At 46.9% G+C, this 21412-nt stretch overlaps 2 long non-coding RNA genes across 2 annotated transcripts; one reads left to right on the top strand and one right to left on the bottom strand.

The window, feature by feature from the left end:
• Positions 1-3989: 3989 nt before the first annotated feature.
• On the top strand, positions 3990-10238 carry LOC309379514. The gene is made up of 3 exons (XR_014172523.1): positions 3990-4088; positions 5642-5788; positions 10031-10238. It is a non-coding gene; the product is annotated as an uncharacterized lncRNA (long non-coding RNA).
• Positions 10239-15484: 5246 nt separating this feature from the next.
• LOC309379768 lies at positions 15485-18045 on the bottom strand. Its single transcript, XR_014172639.1, has 3 exons — positions 17920-18045; positions 16109-16211; positions 15485-15567 (listed from the first exon to the last, which is right to left on the bottom strand). It is a non-coding gene; the product is annotated as an uncharacterized lncRNA (long non-coding RNA).
• Between the last annotated feature and the right edge of the window lie 3367 nt (positions 18046-21412).

Genomic DNA, 21412 nt, shown 5'->3' with positions numbered 1-21412 from the left:
TGCATCCTGTTTCCCATAGGTTGACTACTGTGAGAACAGGGTGCTGAGCTAGATGGATGCTCTTATCTGTGGAGTTTGGAGTTTACAGGGTTAAAACTCCTTGGTGCCCTGTATCTGGGGAGGGGCCTGACGCAGGGCCGTACATCACAGGCTTTGTCCGTCTTTGTCTGTGAGAGTTGGTTTCACTTTAGACTGAAAGAAGCAGCAGAGAGACTGCGTGTGCTTTTAGCACGGAGAGATGCCGGAAAGTTCTGATGGATTTATTGCTGTGTAAATAAACACCTTTAGAGATAGCAACGAACTGTCTCTGGACTTGATTTATCCCTCTATCTCACACGGACGGCAGGACCGCTGCAACTCTGTTTTTCCTGCCCAGGGCAGCCCCTAAGCAGAACTACGCAGGGAAGCGCTGACTGGACGGCAGGATTTAATGGCCAAATTATCTGTTCAGGTAAATCACTGCCAGTAGATCATTGTACAGTAGAACTTCTACTTACAACCGCCTCCGCTCACGGAAGTTCCAGGTTGCAACCGCAGCAAACCCAGAAGTAACTGGCAGGTTTGCTGCCACTCGCCATTTGTGAATGCACAGGAGCGGCAATTGCCGTTCGCGCAAGCACACAATGGCGTCTCTCCCAGTGTCCCGTTTCGCCTTAAGGATGGGCCTCCGGAACGGATTGTGGTCGTGAGTAGAGGTTCCACTATATGTTCTCTTTGAAGCATGGATTGGGGCTCCCTACCTAGTTGTTTATTAAGCAATGCCACGGACACATTCAGCACATCATATACACAACTAATTAATGTTGGTGGTGTTCATTTGGAATGGAGGTAACTGGCTTCGTATTGCAGTACCTTACAAGGATGTGGTAGGATTTTTACAGCAGTTCTTCCGGCTTAAGTCAACGCAAATGGCTACCCTCAGCAATGCGGCTGAATACAGTTGCATGAGCACGTGAACTTTTCTACCAATCCTTTCGCCTTGCTCTCTAGGTACAGATGGGGCCTCTATCACTCAAGTTCAGACTTTCTCTTTTGAGGCTCCTGGTCATCTTCCACGAAGATATATTCTGCCTGGGACAAGCCAACCATGAGGGCTTGGGTTCGTTTTGCTTATGTTTTGTATTTCTATATTGTTATTTTATGTTGTGAAGCACCCTGAGACCTGCGGGTATAAGGTGGTATACAGGAGGAGGAGGAGGAGAAGGAGAAGGAGAAGGAGAAGGAGAAGGAGAAGGAGAAGGAGAAGGAGAAGGAGAAGGAGAAGGAGAAGGAGAAGGAGAAGGAGAAGGAGAAGGAGAAGGAGAAGGAGAAGGAGAAGGAGAAGGAGAATATATATTTCCATAGCTACCAGTTCAAACTTTCCCTTCTGAAACTAGCTGGTAGAACCAGCCAAGTCAAGTTTTGTAGTTCCTCATTGTATCTCCCTTCCTTTGACAAAAGAGGAAAGCGTTGACCTCAAGAGTCAACTAGCTTCATTTTTAGCTTATAATTAACCAGCTCAACTATCTGGTTTGGCCAAGCATGGCAACTACACGAATGTTAGACTATTACGTTTTGCAGCCGTAGAAATCCATCTCTGGTCCCCTCCAGCTATCATTCCTGCTTTTGCAATCATGGAAGTCCATCTCAGTCCCTAGGTCCAGGTTCAGGCAGCTACAATAGTTGTCGTCACCATCCAGGGCCCCTTATTCATGTGTCCCTTCCATGGGAGATTTGGAGGGTGGAAACACAAGAAAAATGGATCTTTCCAGTGGTGGCTCCCCATTATTGGGATTTTTTTGCTGGGGAGCTTCGCCTGGCACTAACATTACCCATCTTCAGTTATCAGCCAAAAACATTCCTTATTAACCAAGTATTTGACCTTTAACAATCTGTGGCCTTTTAGAGCAGGTGGGCTGTTCTAATGTATATTTCCTGTGGTTTTATTGTCTGCATGAGGTGGGCAGGCTGATAACTCATGCTGTAAGTAACTTTGAGTTGCCATGGCAAATAGATAAAGCAACTACAGTCATACCTTGGATCCTGAACGCCTTGGTACTTGGACGTTTTGGCTCCTGAACGCCACAAACCCAGAAGTGAGCTTCCTGCAGCCAATCAGAAGCCGCGCTTTGGTTTCTGAATGTTTTGGAAGTTAAGCGCACTTCCGGAACGGATTCTGCTCGAATTCCAAGGTACGACTGCAATAAATTAAATTTAATAATAACAACTGAATCAAATTTCTCCTCCGTTCTTTGCCCTGTGTGCCTGAAAGAGCTTGTAGATGCCAGCTGTTGGCGAAATGAGCCCTTCCGAAGAGCCCAATGTTTTGCTTATTCTTACAGAGAGGGCTTGGAGATCAAATGATGGAAAATCTGCTGCTCCACCTCAAAGCTCCATGAAGGACATTATCGATCGCATTGCGAAGGTAGAATTAAGACTCTCCCAGCTGGAAAAAAAATCTGCAGCCTATCGTAAAGAAATAACAGGATTGCGAAAGAATAACATTGCGTTGATGGACAGAATAAGTAAAGTTGAAGGTGGCCAAGGTTAGTCTGCTAAATTTTGTTGTTGTTTAGTCGTTTATTCTGTCCGACTCTTTGTGACCCCCCTGGACCAGAGACCCGTCAGGCACTTCTGTCTTCCACTGCCTCCCGCAGTTTGGTCAGACTCATGCTGGTAGCTTCGGGAACACTGTCCAACCATCTCGTCCTCTGTCATCCCCTTCTGCTTGTGCCCTCCATCTTTCCAAGCATGAGGGTCTTTTCCAGGGAGTCTTCTCTTCTCCTGAGGTGGCCAAAGTTTTGGAGCCTCAGCTTCAGGATCTGTCCTTCCAGTGAGCACTCAGGGCTGATTTCCTTCAGAATGGAGAGGTTTGATCTTCTTGCAGTCCATGGGACTCTCAAGAGTCTCCTCCAGCACCAGAATTCAAAAGCATCAATTCTTCTGCGATCAGCCTTCTTTATGGTCCCAGCTCTCACTTCCATACATCACTACTGGGAAAACCATAGCTTTTACTATACGGACCTTTGTTGGCAAGGTGATATCTCTACTTTTTAAGATGCTGTCTAGGTTTGTCATTGTCTGCTAAATTTATACAGGACTTTTTAATGGGAGATGTTGGAACATAAAATATGCTGTGCTAGATATCAAGAGGGGTTTCCTGTTCAGTCTTTATTGGATGAAATGCAGCAAGGCTATGGCTTTAATTGCGTGGCGAGTTCCTGCCCCCACAGTGGAAATAATGACTCATGACATAATTATTAAGGTTAATGGGCTAAATAAGGCCACAAATTTATTGGTTACAGGTGATGAGCGGTATTTGCTTAGGCATTGGTCCTAACTGACTATATCCGACTCCAGCCCGTCTGCTTGAAGTCCGGGAAGGGTTAACCACCAGTAGGGGGAGTCCTGCTGATGCACATCAACTAGGAACTCCCCTGGGGTCACTGTTAGGGGGCATGCCTTAGGCCCTCACCTCCCCAGGCTTCAGACAGGGCCACTCCCCCCGGAATCCTTTACCGGACTACCCTTCCAAATGTGGGGCAGGTGATGGCGCTACCTCCCCTCTTCCATCTACAGAGCAATACCAATGCCTAACCGCCAGTACCCAGAAAGTTGTGACGATTTGCTATGAGATAGGCAAAAACCAAGTGGCTGGTGCCAATTTGCCAAGTGGAAAAATTCCTACCAGGCCCCTCAATGGTGACCAACCATTGAGGTCCATAGCAAGGTCAAGGAACGCAAACCTTATAGGGCGGGAGGGTGGGAAAAGCAGGAACAGCTGGCAGGCAGGGAAAGAGGGAGATCCCCAGCCGCGTCCTGCCTTAAATAGGGCAGGCCACGCCCCCAGAGCCATCAGATTGGCTGGCCTGGGGGTGATGCGGCCGGGAATCTCCCCAATCGCGCGGGGCTGGGCTGTGAAGCCCAAAGCTCCACCTCCTTCGAAGGGTGGAAGTGGCTTTGTTGGGAAACAAACCCTGCTTCCCCTCTGACCCTCCTTTCCTTCTCCAGTGAAAGGCTCAGGAGGCCGCTGCCCCGAAGACTGGTTCTCCTTTTCCCGATTTTGCTATAAATACAACGAGAACCCAGAATCTTGGAACAGAGCAGAGGTAAGGCATGGATCTTGGAACTTCTGCACACCAAATCCCTAAGCCCCTGACTTTGCTGCTCAACTTGCATTGCATGCCAAAACTTATTTCTCTGATGATCTTTAAGCTACAATCAAAACCATACTCTTGGAAGCCATGAGATCCTGCAACAGGTGAACCCCTTTTCCTTTGGTAAAAACCTTGGCCAAGCAAATGTACCCCAGGATCAAAGGGAGGGAGTAGCAGTCGAACTGTGCAGTAGTAATTGAAGAAAACAATGGTTTGTCCATATGGTAAGGGCATATTGTCATATTGGCAGTGTGTTTCCCCCACATTTTGTGAATCTCTGCCCTTTTGTCCATTGCCTGTATTTATTTTCCCCGATTCGAACTATAAAATGGTGGTTTTCTTGAGTCAAAATTAGAGTACTCCTAAATAGTTTTTTAGAAGGGGGGGAAGCACTTCATATTGGTATTCATTATTGATTAGACAGAGAGAGAGAGGGCTTTTTATTAAGGTTTATTTATATGGGACTATGGTAGCTGCTAAGGATGCAGGTGGTGCTGTGGGTTAAACCACAGAGCCTTGGGCTTGCCGATCAGAAGGTCGGCGGTTCAAATCCCCGCGACGGGGTGAGCTCCCGTTGCTCGGTCCCAGCTCCTGCCAACCTAGCAGTTCAAAAGCACATCAAAGTGCAAGTAGATAAATAGATACCACTCCGGTGGGAAGGTAAACGGCATTTCCGTGCGCTGCTCTGGTTCGCCAGAGGCGGCTTAGTCATGCTGGCCACAGGACCCAGAAGCTGTACGCCAGCTCCCTCGGCTAGTAAAGTGAGATGAGCGCTACAACCCCAGAGTCGGCCATGACTGGACCTAATGGTCAGGGGTCCCTTTACCTTTACCTATGGCAGCTGCTAGCCAGAAAATATAGCGGAAGGGTTCAGGAAATGAGAAGGGATGTTGCTAAGTAGCGATAAATGACAATTATCCTCACCAAAACTAGCTGGTGCCACAATTTACTTCCTTTCCCTGCTCCACTTCTCTCCCTGCTCCATTGCTCTTTTAGGGTATGAAATATACTCAGAGTCGCAAAGTGATTTCATGCTCTTTATTCAGCTCATAGTGGTGAGGAGGAATGAATGAAAGTCCCCTCAAAGTATCTGCTTTATATACATTATTTACACAATGGGCTGCACATGATTGGCTAATTCCGGAATCCTACTGTAAGCCAATCAGGTTGTGGATTCACTTCTATCTGGAGCATGATTGGGTGGTTCCTGCCAACCAATCATACTGCTGCATTGTTCTAGGACCAATCAGACTGCTGCTTTCTGAATCCTATTGTTCTAGGACCAATCAGACTGCTGCAGTTTGGATCCTATTCAACTCAGTACATAACAGGGTAAAATGGCGGTTCAGGGAAACTTGGCAGGGGTGTGTGGGACCTCTCCTGTTATCCCTCAGAAGTGATTGTTTGTTCAGATGCACAGAAGGAATAAGAAGAACTTTGTGGTATTCACGAGGCGACTGTCTGTTCGTTGGGCTAACCGACTCCTTTTCCTCGTTCTCTCTCAGGCCAAATGCCAAGCCTACAGCCCAGACGTGCATCTTGCCACGATTGCCAATCGTGAAGAAACGGCCGTTGTGGCCAAAGAACTAGCTAAGCGCGTACAAACTAAGCATCAGGTCTGGATTGGGATGTACAGGATGAAAGGTGGCAAGGTGAGTAGAAGAAAACAACCTTTCTCCCTCCTCTATGTGACATCCTTTTATATATTTGAACATGGCTATCATATCACCCCTTATGATATGATAGCCATGATATGATAGCCACAAGATACCAAATGTAAAGGAAGCTAGAGGTCCTAGCTTCCTTTACATTTGGCATCTTGTTTCATTTTTCTCCTTTAAAACAAACAAATTATTTAGTTTTTCAAATTTTACCATTTTGCAAATGGTTATCAAACAGCCAACAAAGAAAGAGACTTTCTGAAGAGTCTCTTGAACTTCCCTACTCCCCTTTGTGGGTCCTTATATTAACCTTTTCCTCCGGCATCTCGTCTAGTAATCCAAATCTATGACATCTCCATGACACCCAAAATTTAACAGTAAACTACAAGTGTTATTCCAATCCTACTAATAATTTTAATTGTTTACAATGGTTTTTAAGGTAAATTAGATATTTTCCCCCGGACGCTCTGTCCCTTTCCCCCACCTCCCGCAAAAGCCCCCTTTTATCCCTCCTAAAAAGAATAAAGACACAAAAGTCTTCTTTTAAAAGTATTAAGAAATTTACTCACATTCAGTTCACGGTTGGATCCCTGAAGACAGGTTTTAGCTTAGAGCAGGCTTCCTCAACCTCGGCCCTCCAGATGTTTTGAGACTACAGCTCCCATCATTCCTGTCCACTGGTCCTGCTAGCTAGGGATCATGGGAGTTGTAGGCCAAAAACATCTTGGAGGGCCAAGGTTGAGGAAGCGTGGCTCAGAGTTACAGAAGAGGGTTTGAGTTCTTTCTGTATGGGAATGAGCCCGTGTCCTGGTGGCTAAGGGCCAGCAGACAGCAAAATACATCAGTATCAAGAGAACATAGCACCAAGAGAAGGGAGGTGGCTGTGTGACTGGCCCTTTTATGGGGTCTTCTGGGGTCATGCCCACCTACCTTGTCACACGCTGAGGATGTGACACGAAGTCCTACTGGCTGTGGAATAACTCCCTCCTGTGTGTCCACTCTGGGCAAACAGGAAGTGTTGTACTTGACTAATAATAATAATAATAATAATAATAATAATAATAATAATAATGATTTATTTATACCCTGCCCATCTGGCTGGGTTTGCCCAGCCACTCTGGGAGGCTTCCAACAAAAGATTAAAAACACAATAAAACACCAGATTAAAAAAACAGGGCTTTCTTCAAATGTCTTCTAAAAGTCAGATAGCTGTTTATCTCCTTGACATCTGATGGGAGGGCATTCCACAGGGCGGGCACCACCACTGAGAAGGCCCTCTGCCTGGTTCCTGGTAACCTCACTTCTCACAGGTAGGAAACCGCCAGAAGGCCCTCAGAGCTGGACCTCAGGGCTGAACGATGCGGGTGGAGATGCTCCTTCAGGTATACTGGGCCAAGGCTGTTATGCTTATGTTACACCCCACACTGTCTCCATTCCATGTTGGTGAGACCATTGCCCACCTAATATTTTCCCCAAAACTGATTATTGTAACTCAGCAAATCCTTACATACTTTGGAAATCCATACGGGTTTTGTCTTGTCTTTTACTTGGGCAGAGCCAATGAAAGAGTCTGAGTCAGGGATGAGGAGGTAGAATCGGACGGTGCTGAATTCTCAAAAAGACACTGACCCTTTTGCTATCTCTACAGTTCCCAAGGTGGAGGTGGGCAGATTTTGCGTCAGCTGACTACATGCCTTGGGCAGCTGGGGAACCGCACGCTCGGGACAAAGAGCACTGTGTAGCGCTGCACGCTGAAAGTAAGGAGATTTGACCACCTTGGTGGGGTTCAGAGAACATTTCCTCTTGATTTCAGCCTTCCAATTCTTCTTTCCTGCCCTCCCTATTAAGGCAACCCTTTGCAGATACACACAATTCAGAATGTTCTTGGGCAGCTGCATTTGAAAATTGGGATTTTGAATTGCAGCAAGCAGGAGAGTCCCATCTCAGAGCCAGCCAGCTGACAAAAAGAGGTGTGGCAACCCTAAGTCTTCAGGACAGAGCAGGACTGGTTGTATAGTCCACAAAACAGATTAGCAGTCACACAGGGCTTGTCAGGCTGGATCTAGACACGTCGAAGAAGCATTTCAGTTTAAAGCATAAATTTAAGCAGGTAGAGACAAACAGGACTCCACATCGCAATCTGATGGCAGGGTGTTATATCGCACATAGAACACATATAAATCACTTTTTTTTACCAGTCTAGCTGAGTCCTCAGTTGCAAGAAGAGCTTTACAGTGGTACCTCGCAAGACGAATGCCTCGTAAGACGAAAAACTCGCAAGGCGAATGAGTTTTTCATTTTTTGAGTTGCTTCGCAAGACGAATTTCCCTATGGGCTTGCTTCGCAAGACGAAAACGTCTTGCAAGTTTGATTTTCAATGCATTCCTAAGGGAATCCGTGCTTCGCAAGATGAAAAATTCGCAAGATGAAAAAACTCGCAGAACGAATTAATGTCGTCTTGCGAGGTACCACTGTATTTGAACCAGGACACAGTATCAGAACCTGTCTGCCATATGAGAAATCTTCCTTACTCATACCTGGCACCAGTGAGGACTTCCTTTTCCCATGCTTGTAAGGTAAAGGACCCCTGGATGATGAAGTCCAGTCAAACATGACTATGGGGTTGTGACGCTCATCTTGCTTTACTGGCCAAGGGAGCTGGCGTTTGTCCACAGACAGTTTTATGGGTCATGTGGCCAGCATGACTAAGCCGCTTCTGGTGCAACAGAATACCGAAACCAGAGCAGCGCATGGAAACACTGTTTACCTTCCCGCCCGAGTGGTACCTATTTATCTACTTACACTTTGACGAGCTTTCGAACTGCTAGGTTGGCAGGAGCTGGAACAGAGCAACGGGAGCTCACTCCGTCGTGGGGATTCGAACCGCTGACCTTCTGATCAGCAAGGCCAAGAGACTCAGTGGTTTAGACCACAGTGCCACCCGCTTTGAAATGAACCTTTGTGTGTGCAGCACACCTTTTCTCTTTGGCAAACTTTGCTGCATTACTAATATTGCAGAGATCCCAAATTCTGATATAGCAGGGGTGGCCAACTCCCAAGAAACTGTGATCTACTCAGAGAGTTACAGACTGCCAGTGATCTACCCCATTTGGGGGGGTTTCAGGGGTTCAGGTCATCGAAGTTGGGGGTACAGAGCTAAAATGTTGAACCAACGTAGGGGAGCCAAAGTTGTTGAGCTTCTTTGTGGGGAGCCAGTGATCTACCACAGGTGCCCTGTGATCTACTGGTAGATCACAATCTACCCATTGGATGTGCCTGTGATATAGCATGTATACCAGATTGATTGCCACTATTGATTTTAGATTGAAAATCAAAGGGATCAGATATTAGATTCCCCCCCCCCATCATTTGGCAAATGCACCACCAATGGTTTTTTGTTTTGTTTGTTTATTTGTTTGTTTTTAAGAAAAGCTGTTGCCAAAGAGCAGAGCTCATCCTTCAGAGTTTTCTCTGCCCTGTGCTCTGGGTGGCATATATCAATTTTCAGTTCAAGAATAAAGGGGAGTCTGCATCAGTCCCTGTCATCTGTCACAGCTGATCTTGCCCATAGTCCTCTCCTCCAGCAGAGCTGAAATTAGAGGTACAAGCAGGGCAATTAAATGCTCGATACTTCAATAGTACATGCACACACTCACACCCAGATTTTAATGCACCTCTAAAAGGGATGTGGGTGGTGCTGTGGGTTAAACTGCAGGGCCTAGGACTTGCCGATCAGAAGGTCGGCGGTTCGAATCCCTGTGACGGGGTGAGCTCCCGTTGCTCGGTCCCTGCTCCTGCCAACCTAGCAGCTCAAAAGCATGTCAAAGTGCAAGTAGATAAATAGGTCCTGCTCCGGTGGGAAGGTAAACAGCGTTTCCGTGCGCTGCTCTGGTTTGCCAGAAGTGGCTTAGTCATGCTGGCCACATGATCCAGAAGCTGTATGCCGGCTCCCTCGGCCAATAAAGCGAGATGAGTGCCGCAACCCTAGAGTCAGTCACAACTGGCCCTAATGGTCAGGGGTCCCCTTTACCTTTTTAAAAGACTAAAAAAGAAAAAAGAAACCTGCAATGTTTAAAGAATTTGGAAAGTTCCTTTTTAAAGGTTTTTCTTGAAAACGCTATGTGCTCTCATGTGTGAGCCACATGATACCATCTGTATCATTTTACCAGCTGTGATAAATAGCACTGTTTCAGTAGGGAAAACCTGGTGACATTTGTTTCTGATTTCTTCCAGACCTTGCTCTATGGAATGATAATAAGTGTGAGAAAAAGTTTCCCTTTCTGTGCCGATTTTCATTGTACTGAGTGCAGCAGTTTGCCATGGCTTTCCAAACAGCTTCCATGAGCCCCACGCGTTGAATAACAGGGTTGGCTTCGAGTCCTTTCCTTCCATGGGGGCCCAAGCCCTTGTCCTTGCTATGTTCCAGCACCTTCGCCTCTTTCCTGCCTGGCCTGTGTGTGACACACTGACGAATAAACTCTCTTTCAGGCACATATGTGACTCCGGTTTTGTCTCTGCCTCCTTGAATCTAGTGATGGCGCTTCTGCTAATACTGGCTTACAAAAGTTCTGGCATGTCAGGCTGAGTCTCAGTGTGTTTCTGAATGACGGGAAGCTTTTAAAACGTTAAGGAAAGGTTAAGGAATGGTTTTGGTAACTATATGGACTCAGGACGTCCTACTTTTAAGGTTCATAACCCATTATTAGGGACGTGAGTGGCGCTGTGGTCTAAACCACTGAGCCTCATCATAATCTCATGCGGGCGATTATATATATTTAAAATTCCGATGTCTTTCGTTATTACGACTGACTCGTTTTCATACTCATTAATGTCTCCCAATTGCCTGTTTCATCTGTCTACAAAACAACTCAAGATTAATCACAATGGCTATGCCAGGCACCAGGCAAGAGCATTCCTCTTCTCCCAGGCCTTGGTCTAATTTATGGCCTTTTAAATGTGTTGTGTGGGACGCAGGTGGTGTTCTGGTCTAAACCACTGAGCCTCTTGGGCTTGCCGATCAGAAGGTCAGCGGTTCGAATCCCCGCGACGGGGTGAGCTCCTGTTGTTCGATCCTTGCTCCTGCCAACCTAGCAGTTCAAAAGCACGTCAAAGTGCAAGTAGATAGATAGGTACTGCTCCAGCAGGAAAGTAAATGGCGTTTCCGTGCGCTGCTCTGGTTTCGCCAGAAGCAGCTTAGTCATGCTGGCCACATGACCTGGAAAAACAGTCTGTGGACAAATGCTGGCTCCCTCGGCCAGTAAAGCTAGATGCGTGCTGCAACCCCAGAGTCGTCCGCGACTAGACCTAACAGTCAGGGGTCCTTTACCTTTTTAACCCATTATTAAAACATGACGCGGAGGGACGCAGGTGGCACTGTGGGTTAAACCACAGAGCCTAGGATTTGCCGATCAGAAGTTCGGTGGTTCGAATCCCCACAACGGGGTGAGCTCCCGTTGCTCGGTCCCTGCTCCTGCCAACCTAGCAGTTCAAAAGCACGTCAAAGTGCAAGTAGATAAATAGGTACCGCTCCAGCGGGAAGGTAAATGGCGTTTCCGTGTGCTGCTCTGGTTTCGCCAGAAGCAGCCTAGTCATGCTGGCCACATGACCTGGAACCTGTATGCCGGCTCCCTTGGCCAATAAAGTGGGTTGAGTGCCGCAACCCGAGTCGGCCACGACTAGACCTAATGGTCAGGGGTCCCTTTACCTTTATACCTTGCTTAAGGATCGTATATGGTGCACATCCTGAATTGGATCCATATGATAGGAAGGAACCAGTAAAGAAATTTGTTACAAACATTACCACTGAGCCTGTTGCACTCTGCTGCAGTGGAAGTGTGCAGAAAAATCGCCTGGTTTGATCAACTCATCAAGGACTTTGGGTTGATGAGAAAAGAACCTGTCAGCTTGCTAGAGGACAAACAGAGTTGCATAAAGCTGACGCAGAGTGAGCAATTTCTAGCCAGAACGAAACATATTGGAGTCAGGTAGCATTGTATATGCCAGATGATCCAGGATGGACTTGTAGAATTATCTTATTGCTGCGCCGACGAGATGACTGCTGACATCCTGACAAAACCCTTACCAAGAGAGAGTTTCCAGAACCTATGTATCAAACTGGGACTCTGGGTGATTGGTTGAAGTTATCTACATTTTTGTATGTTGTATTTGTCTGAGAAGGGGTATGTGGGATGTAAGAATCAGGTGCAGTCAAACACAACATGGCTAGAGTAGACATGAAGGTTATCTCAGTCCTCCAGCCGGAACTTCCTGTTTTCCAAGACTGAGACTAAACTTCCTGTGTGTAACTTGAGATGAGCGTGGCCTGTCCTGATGTAGAAATGAAGCAGAACCACAGGCTGGTGACCATCTTGTCTCTCTTGTCTCTACTGATACCATCTTAACAACGGCACTACTAAGATGCACCCTTGGCTCCAGGCCAAGAGAAGAAAAGGGGAGGCTTTCTCCCATAAGGAGATAGTCACCACATTTAAACTATGTTATAACCTTTTAGGGACGCAGGTGGCGCTGTGGGTAAAACCTCAGCGCCTAGGACTTGCCGATCGCATGGTCGGTGGTTCGAATCCCCGCGGCGGGGTGCGCTTCCGTCGTTCGATCCCAGCGCCTGCCAACCTAGCAGTTCGAAAGCACCCCCGGGTGCAAGTAGATAAATAGGGACTGCTTATCAGTGGGAAGGTAAACGGCGTTTCCGTGTGCTTAGCTGGCTCGCCAGATGCAGCTTGTCACGCTGGCCACGTGACCCGGAAGTGTCTGCGGACAGCGCTGGCTCCCGGCCTATAGAGTGAGATGAGCGCACAACCCTAGAGTCTGTCAAGACTGGCCCGTACGGGCAGGGGTACCTTTACCTTTATAACCTTTTAAGTCCGCCTTCTGGGAACCTTTGTGTGAACAGATGATTACTTGTGAGTAACTTTTATACTTTACAGGATACTGCGTAGCGTCTTATTTTAGGAGGGATTAAACAGGGGAAATTCCAGGAAATATTTACAGAGACTCTAACGAGTCAGGGCAAGCTATCTGCTGTGTGTGTGTTTTAAAAAAGGGGAATGTTAACTCTGCTGATTTTGTTGAACTTGTAAAGACAAATTGGGATAGGATATCTTAGACAATATATCCTCCCCCGCATCCCTAAGCATTCCCACAACTATTGCATCTGCTTAATAAGATTTTGTTTTTGTTTGGGCCTCCTTGCTCAGCAGCATGGCAAGTGCAGTCCGGCCAAAGTTGAGGGGCCTGGACTTGCCCAGAGGGACCAAAAGCTATTGCAAAGAACAAGTCTAGCACAGGGCAGGGAAGCAAAGCAAAACCCATTTGTGGGGCATGTGGGGAGGCATCTGGGTACTTGCAGTGCACTGGAAGAAGTAAAGATCACCAGCGTTGAAGCAATGATTCTTCAACATCAGCTTCGTTGGACTGGTCATGTTGTGTGGATGCCTGATTATTGTCTTCCAAGGCAACTGCTCTATTCTGAACTTAAAATAGAAAGTGTAATGCTGGTGGTCAACAAAGGAGGTTTAAAGACTCCCTCAAGGCAAATCTTTTTAAAATGTAGATGAACACCAGCAACTGGGAATCACTGGCCTGCGAGCGCTCCAGTTGGAGAACAGCCTTTGCCAAAGGTGTCATGGGCTTTGAAGACACTCAAACTCAGGACGGAATGGAGAAAGGTGCTAAGAGGAAGGCACGCTTGGCAAATCCACACCGGGATCAACTCCCGCCCAGAAACCAATGTCCCCACTGTGGAAGGACGTGTGGATCCAGAATTGGCCTCCACAGTCACTTACGGACTCATTGTTAAGACTGTGTGCATGGAAGACAATCTTACGATCGTCAAAGAAGACAGGTGGAAGGCGAGGGAGGGGGGCAAAGATGGAACTATTGGGAGCCAAACACTCATGGTAGAGACAGGGAGGCAGTGCAGTATAGTGGTTAGAGTGTCAAATGAGCACCTGGGAGAGACCAGTGTTCGAATCCCCATTATGTCTTGAGGCTCACCAGGCAACCTTGGTCACTTTTTTGGGGGGGGTGTTATAGGGTTGTTTTTATATTGTGATTTTATGTTGTAAACACCCTGAGACCTGCGGGTATAGGGCAAGCTGCAAATGTAATGGAGAAGAAGAATAATCTCTCAGCCTAGCCTACCTCACTGGGTTGTTATGGGGGAAGGAGAATCAGGTACACCACCTCGATTTCCTTGGAGGGAAGAAAGAGCTATAAGTGTAATAAAGAAGTAAGATTAGGGAACAGGGTGAAGAAGATTTATTGCTCAGATAAGCCTTGGCGTCCAGCCCGCTTCGGCTGCGCAGTTACTAGCCAGGCCTCCGGACTTCAAAGGCCACATTCCAAAGGCTCTGAACAACACGCAGAGATTAAGCAGCGGTAAGAGAAAGCTGGAAACTCAAATGCTTTCTTCAGTGTGCTTAAATAAAGTCCACTCAGGATCTTTGCAGCTAAAAGCAGTTTTTATTTACAGCAGACTATCCATTGTCTATCACAGCGAACAGCATCGTGAAAAACACATCCTCTCTCCTCTAAAGCGAAAGTAGAGAAAAAGAACAAAGGCTGGAGACTCTCGGAAATGACGCATAATCTCCCCCCTCCCAACTTGTAGGCAGGGCGTACACTCTGAGCTGTTTAACCCTTAAGTTCAGGTTCTCCTCACACAGGGAACTCGTACGCCAGGGTGGATTAGCTTTGAAGGAGCAGGTTTCCCAAACCTAAAACCTGACTGTGCAGTCAGTCTGAAACGGGCCCCAAAATCCCATTTTTTCCTTCTTCAGGGATCCATTAGCTAAAATCCATTAACTTGAGCTCATGGATAACAGGGACCCAGCTGTATAAACAAAGCCCTCTCCTTTATCAGTACGTGACGCTTAATAGATGGCCTTGTCAGTTCCGAAGTGGAGACGGGACGGCAGAGCTGGGGCTTATCTTATCTTGTAGGTTGTAAATATCCCAACACACTGATGCACACACCTTGCAACACCCCCCCACGCTCAGGGATGGTGCCAGGAGTGCTCTTAGAGTTGGTGACCTTCCTACCCCAAGATAAGGAAGACAGGAACAGGAACATCTGTTTATGGTCATGGATGTCAACTTACATGTATAGGCTGACGTGGCTGGATTCCTGGGGATGTCAACTTATGTGTATAAGCAAACGTGGCTGGATTCCTGGGGAGAGGGAAGAGGGTGTCTGGAGGGGATATATACTGCTTGAAATTTCTCTTTCGGTGGGCTTGCTGTGAACTAACCACGCAAGTGCCTTCCTGCTCCTCCGGAGAACAGAAATAAAGAACTCTTTCTCTGAATCAACCTCGGTGTCTTTTGACTCCTTCCTCCCTCTCTGGGAGCAACGCTCACCCAACCAATCGGTAAAGTCTAAGAAGGCTACAGCTTCCCTTCCAGACATGGGGTGAGAAAAGCAGACATTGGCTGTTTCTGCCTGTGTTTCTGACAGCGACCTCTGACATCCCTGGTTGATTAGCCCCATGATCAGTTTGAAGGAGACAGAGATGGGATGCAGAGGAGAATTTCTTTATTGAAGTCTCAAGATAGAGACATCTCAAAGGCTATGACATGGGGATGCAATGTGAGCGGGTGAACGAAAGCCCCAGTGGAAGAAAAAGACCTCCAGGTTGGTCCCATTCTCCAAGGTGCTGAGCTTGTCAGGAAGGATGCCCATCTCTAAAGTGGCATTTTGCACAAGTAATAGTTCTCGTTCTCACAGTCGGTATCATTCCACACATCAAAATCTAGAGAAAACAGCAAAGAAGAACCGTCAGACCTGCCTCCCTCCCTCCACGTTTAGAAACCAGCATGGATAAATGTAAAACGTCCCCCCACCACCAGCCCCACAAGCTCAGTCGAAAAGCCCGCAGGAGCCACACACTCTTTAAAGGATGTGCGGCTCCTGTGGGCTTTTCTAGGAGGTGGGGGAATTCCAGCTGTGGAATTCTTGTGGGGCTGGCGGTGGGGGGAAGCGCTGCTTTCCCCCACCGCCAGCCTCAAAGACCAGACTCTCCTGGTTTCAGCGGAAGCAACGCGAAGCCTCCGAAGTGCAGGCTTTGGAGGCTTCACATTGCTATCGCTGAAGCCAGGGAGCTTGCATTCGCTCCATAGGACGCACACACATTTCCCCTTGATTTTTGGAGGGGGGAAAGTGCATCCTATAGAGCAAAAAATACAGTATGTCCTGAAAGGCCTTATATAGATAACAGTAATCAATAGAATGGAATCAAGGTTCACAGAATACAAAGAAGCAAAGGTCTTCAGCTTATGAAGCCCCCTTCTTACCATCCCCAAATATCTCGACACAGTATCCGCTCTTGTCTGGCTGTCCTTCTCCCCAAGCTGCGTAGTCAAAATTGGCGGCATCAGACCATCTTAATTGTATGTTCTGTAGAGAGAACAAAAAGTCTTTGCTGAGGAAGGAACAGGAGCTTCCAGTTGCCTCATTCAGAATCAAATTTAGGGGAGCGTGGCTGGTTTGGCCTCGCTGGGCGTGGAGCTTTGGGGGCACATTCCTAGAATTGTAGAGTTGCAAGGGACCCAACCTCCTGCAATGCAGTAATTTCTTGCCCAGCATGGGGCTCGGACCCACAACCATGAGATGAAGATTCCCATTGTTCTACCAACTGACTCCCAGGGACATGAGTCCAAAGGGATCATTTGTTGTGCCACCAAGCAATCACCCCCAAGCAGCTTCAGCCTGAGACACACTGGGATACCTCCCTGAGACTTTGCCCATCCTTGAGAGGAGCTGCAAGGACTCCATTTGAGGCCAGGGGTGCTGCAAGGGCACCCATTCCTTAAGAATTCTGGAGCCAGCAGTGAGCCGCATTGATTTGAGGACCTTGACCCAGTGGCGGAGCTAGCTGCATGGGCACCTGGAGCGACAACTATGGCATGCACTCGGCAGGGGTGGTGCAAGCTGGGGGCGCGATCTGCTGTGCATGCAGCATGCAATGGCAGCAGGGTGACCCGCCACACACGGCAATCCACGGCACACAACGGTGGCGGTGGAGTGATCTGCTGCGCGAGGCAGGGCGATCCATGGCACACAACAGCGGCGGTGGTGCCTTTCTGTCATCCCTCCCCCACGAATGACACCCAGGGCGGTCCGCACCCCCCACACCCACCTTCCTACGCCCCTGCCCCGACCTTTCAGCTCTTGTCCCCAGTGTGATTTTAGAGCAAGGCTGTAAAATGAATTGATTTTCAGCTGGTGGGATCAAATCCCAAGGAAGATGAAGCGGCTGGACCACTCAGACTTGTAGTGGATGGGGGAGATCTAGGAAGGATCAGCTGTTCCCCATCACCCTTCCTACGCCCCTGCCCCCACCCTTCAGCTCTTCTCCCCAGTGTGATTTTACAGCAAGGCTATCAATGACTTGATTTTCAGCTGGTGGGATCAAATCCCAAGGAGGATGATGCGGCTGGACCTCTCAGACGTGTACTGCTTGGGGGAGATCTAGCTGGGATCAACTGTTCTCCATCACCCAGCACAAGAAATGCACCTGTTACATCCCTCTACTCTGCAGAAGTCTTAAAGGTATGTCCTCCTTTCCAACTGGATAGCCAAATACAATGGTACCTCGGGCTACATACGCTTCAGGTTACAGACTCCACTAACCCAGAAATAGTACCTCAGGTTAAGAACTTTGCTTCAGGTTGAGAACAGAAATCATGCTCTGGCGGCGCAGCAGCAGCAGGAGGCCCCATTAGCTAAATTGGTGCTTCAGGTTAAGAATAGTTTCAGGTTAAGAATGGACCTCCGGGACGAATTAAATGCTTAACCCGAGGTACCACTGTATTGCTCCAAGGCTAAGGGGCATGTCAACTGTGCTGATTTAAAACCTTATTAAAGTAACATTGCGAGAGTTCTAAATGGGACCTGTGTTGCATTCTGGGAATGGAGGCAGATGGCTACTCTTTGAATTAGGAGCTTCCCCAGAGCCCCAGATCCTCCCTTACAGAGATGGGAATATCTGCCCTTCCCTTCCCTGCAGGGAGCTCTCGTCTTCTGGACTGCTCCTCTGTGCCCTTGCCGGCTGCTGTTCCTACTGAGAGGCAAATGAAAAAGAGAGTTTGCCCCCTTTACTTACCTTCCCGCCCCTTTTCTTTCTGAACAGTCCAATCCAGATACTAAATCCGGGATCATTTCCTCCTGCTAAAACAGCGGCCACATGCTTGTTCTCTTCCTCGCTAAGGATGGAGGCCAGGTGGCTTTTTTCCCCATACGTTTGGCAGTCTGCCTGTGAGAGGAAAAGAACATGGGGGGTTACCTTGGAGATGAGGACTAGCTGCTTGGCTGCAGCGAGTGGCTCCTGCAAGATTTCCCAAGAAGGATTATGTGGGGTCTCAAAGATGGGACTTCATCTGGGAGTCCTTCTGGACTCACAGCTGTCCATGGAGGTGCAGGTCAATTCTGTGTCCAGGGTAGCTGTTTATCAGCTCCATCTGGTACGCAGGATGAGACCTTCCCTGCCCATGGAATGTCTCGCCAGAGTGGTGCATGCTCTGGTTATCTCTCGCTTTGACTACTGCAATGCGCTCTATGTCGGGCTACCTTTGAAGGTGACCCGGAAACTGCAATTAATCCAGAATGCGGCAGCTAGACTGGTGACTGGGAGTGGCCGCCGAGACCACATAACCCTGGTCTTGAAAGACCTACATTGGCTCCCAGTACGTATCCGAGCACAATTCAAAGTGTTGGTGCTGACCTTTGAAGCCCTAAACGACCTCGGTCCAGTATACCTGAAGGAGCGTCTCCACCTCCATCGTTCTGCCTGGACAATGAGGTCCAGCACCGAGGGCCTTCTGGCGGTTCCCTTGATGCAAGAAGCCATGTTACAGGGAACCAGGCAGAGGGCCTTCTCGGTAGTGGCACCCACCCTGTTGAAAGCCCTCCCACCAGATGTCAAAGAAAAATAACTACCAAACATTTAGAAGACATCTGAAGGCAGCCCTATTTAGGGAAGCTTTTAATGTTTAATAGGTTATTGTATTTTATTGTTTTGTTGGAAGCCGCCCAGAGTGGCTGGGGAAACCCAGCCAGATGGGCAAGGTATAAATAAATTATCATCATCATCGTCATCATCACCATCTTAGGGCATGTTCACATGTTACATGCAACCCATGTACAGTTTGCCTACTTGTGTTTGCAAACTGCTGAGTTGCATACTTCTATGATTATTAACATGCAACATTGTGTGAGTGTACACTCTGTGTACCACACCTTTCCGACAACATCACTGGTTTCTGTTGCAAGAGGAAGAGGAAATCCATCATCTGACAATGACCCATTACAAAGAATAATGGAATTATAGAGTTAGAAGGGACTGGCAAGGTTCACCTAGTAAAGATGGATCCATTCAGTGTGCTTGTATTTCTTTGATATACCAAGAAAAAAGCACACCAAGAACTCAGGCCAATGTAAGTTTCAATAGTGGGAGGGGTCCCTACTCCCAAATCAATAGTCAATTGTAACAAAAACTAATCCATTCAAAAGTATGCATTCTAATAGAGATTACAAACTCAAATAGAGATTACAAACTCAAACAGAGATTACAAACTCAAACTCATAAGGATGTGTATAACACAATAATTCGTTATAGAATTAAAGATAAGAGTTTATGAGTAAAGATAAGTTCATGTTAGTCCATAGTCCGATTCGACATGAAGCTTGAGAAAAGCTCAACATACACGTTGATCTACTCACACTTAGTTGTTATCTCCGAGAAACGTAGAAAATAACAGAATATATTTATATAAATTCCTCAATCTTACACCACCGCTTAAAAATTAGCTGAAGATGAAGACATCGAAACAGGGCCCTGTCTTGGTTTCTGATCCATAACTGACTTCTGACTTCTGCTCAATGACAGAAACTAAGACTTTCACATCGAATCGGACTATGGACTAACGTGAACTTATCTTTACTCATAAACTCTTATCTCTAATTCTATAATGAATGTAAATGGACTGAAGAGTCTTTCATTTATTAAAAAAAGAACAATTGGATTTGATTTGTCTACAAGAAACACATGTGATAAGGCTACACAGGAAGGTATTGAGTAATAAAAGACTGGGCCATGAATTTATTTCATCAGACAAAGTTTAAAAAAGAGAAGTAGTACTTTATGCAAAGGAGAGCCTATCACCAAAATTTATATTTAAAGATGGCCAAGGAAGATTTGTTGCAATTGAAATCCAATCACAAGGAGAGAAATTTTTGATAGTAGGGATTTTTGCACCAAATGAGGGAAAATCAGAATTCTTTAAGAAGACTCTGATGGACTATATGAATTACAATATGATTTTGATGGGGGACATGAATGGAGTGGTGCTGTGATGGGATAATGAGCTGCTTGTGCATAAAAGCTTAATCCCTCTGGGGTTTGGCTGGTCAACCAAACCGAGGCACTGACGGAGCCTCCCAAGGCATGACTCTGTCAGTCGCTGGTAGACTCTGACAGTGGGCGTCTACGAAATTTACGCCAACATAAAAGCTGTTTGACGGACATGCGCCTTCGTGACTCTCTGCGTGACAGCTTCCGGCGAAGGGTGGGAGTTGCCAACGGGGGTCTTGTTACCTCTGCACTATTCTCACTAGAAGTATCCCAGAGCCCCCTCTCCGACTCCCCTTCCGCCGGAACTTCTGCTCTCCCCCTGCTGGTTCCCTCCTCCGCTGCAGAATCTCTCCTAGTCTGCTGGAGCCTCTCCACCACCTCTCTCTCCGATGGCAGTTCCCTGACAGGTGTCTACAAATATGGACAAGGCACAGAGACAGGTAGTTACTAAGGATGGTAGACTACCAAAAACTTTTTTTTATATGACTGACAATATGGATCTAGTTGACATCTGGAGAATGAAGAACCCCTTGGGAAGAGAGGGAACTTTCTTCTCTGAGGCCAAAATGACATGGACAAGAATTGACCAAATTTGGGTAACTAGAGGGCTGGCTCCGAAGATTAGAAAAGTGGAAATTTGCCCTAAAACTTGCTCCGACCACAGTGCTGTGAAGATGGAAATGAAACTAACACCAACTGGCTCCTTCAGATGGAGGATGAATGACACCTTATTTAGAGATGAAGAAGTGACTAAGAAGGCCCAAAAAACCTTGAGAGACTATTTTGAGATAAATATGAACACCACTGTTGAAAAAAGAGTAATCTGGGACGCAAGCAAAGCGGTTATGAGAGGATTTCTGATATAACAGAATGCAATTAAGAAGAGAGCTCAAAATGAGAAAAAAGACAAGATTCTGGAGAAAATAAAGGAAGGAGAGAAGAAACTGAGAGTGAAACCAAAGTCGCAGGAGATTCTGAAAGAGATAAAGGTATATCAAGTACAATATATGAAAATGATGAACCAGGAAATAGAATGGAAAATTAAACAGATGAGACAAAAGACATTTGAATCGGCAAATAAATGCGGAAAACTGCTGGCTTGGCAAATAAAAAAAGACAAAAACTCAATACCATTACGAATTTGGAAGTGAAAGGAAAGAATATACAGAATCCAGTGGAGATTAGAAAGTGCTTCCAGAGGTACTTTAAACAATTCTATACACAGGAGACGCAGAAAGAAATGGAC

The sequence above is a fragment of the Podarcis melisellensis genome (assembly GCF_964234715.1).
Source record: "Podarcis melisellensis genome assembly, chromosome: 10".
Classification (NCBI taxonomy): Eukaryota; Metazoa; Chordata; class Lepidosauria; order Squamata; family Lacertidae; genus Podarcis; species Podarcis melisellensis.
The sequence above is the reverse complement of the archived record's forward strand: the minus strand, read 5'-3'. Positions and strand labels throughout refer to the sequence as shown.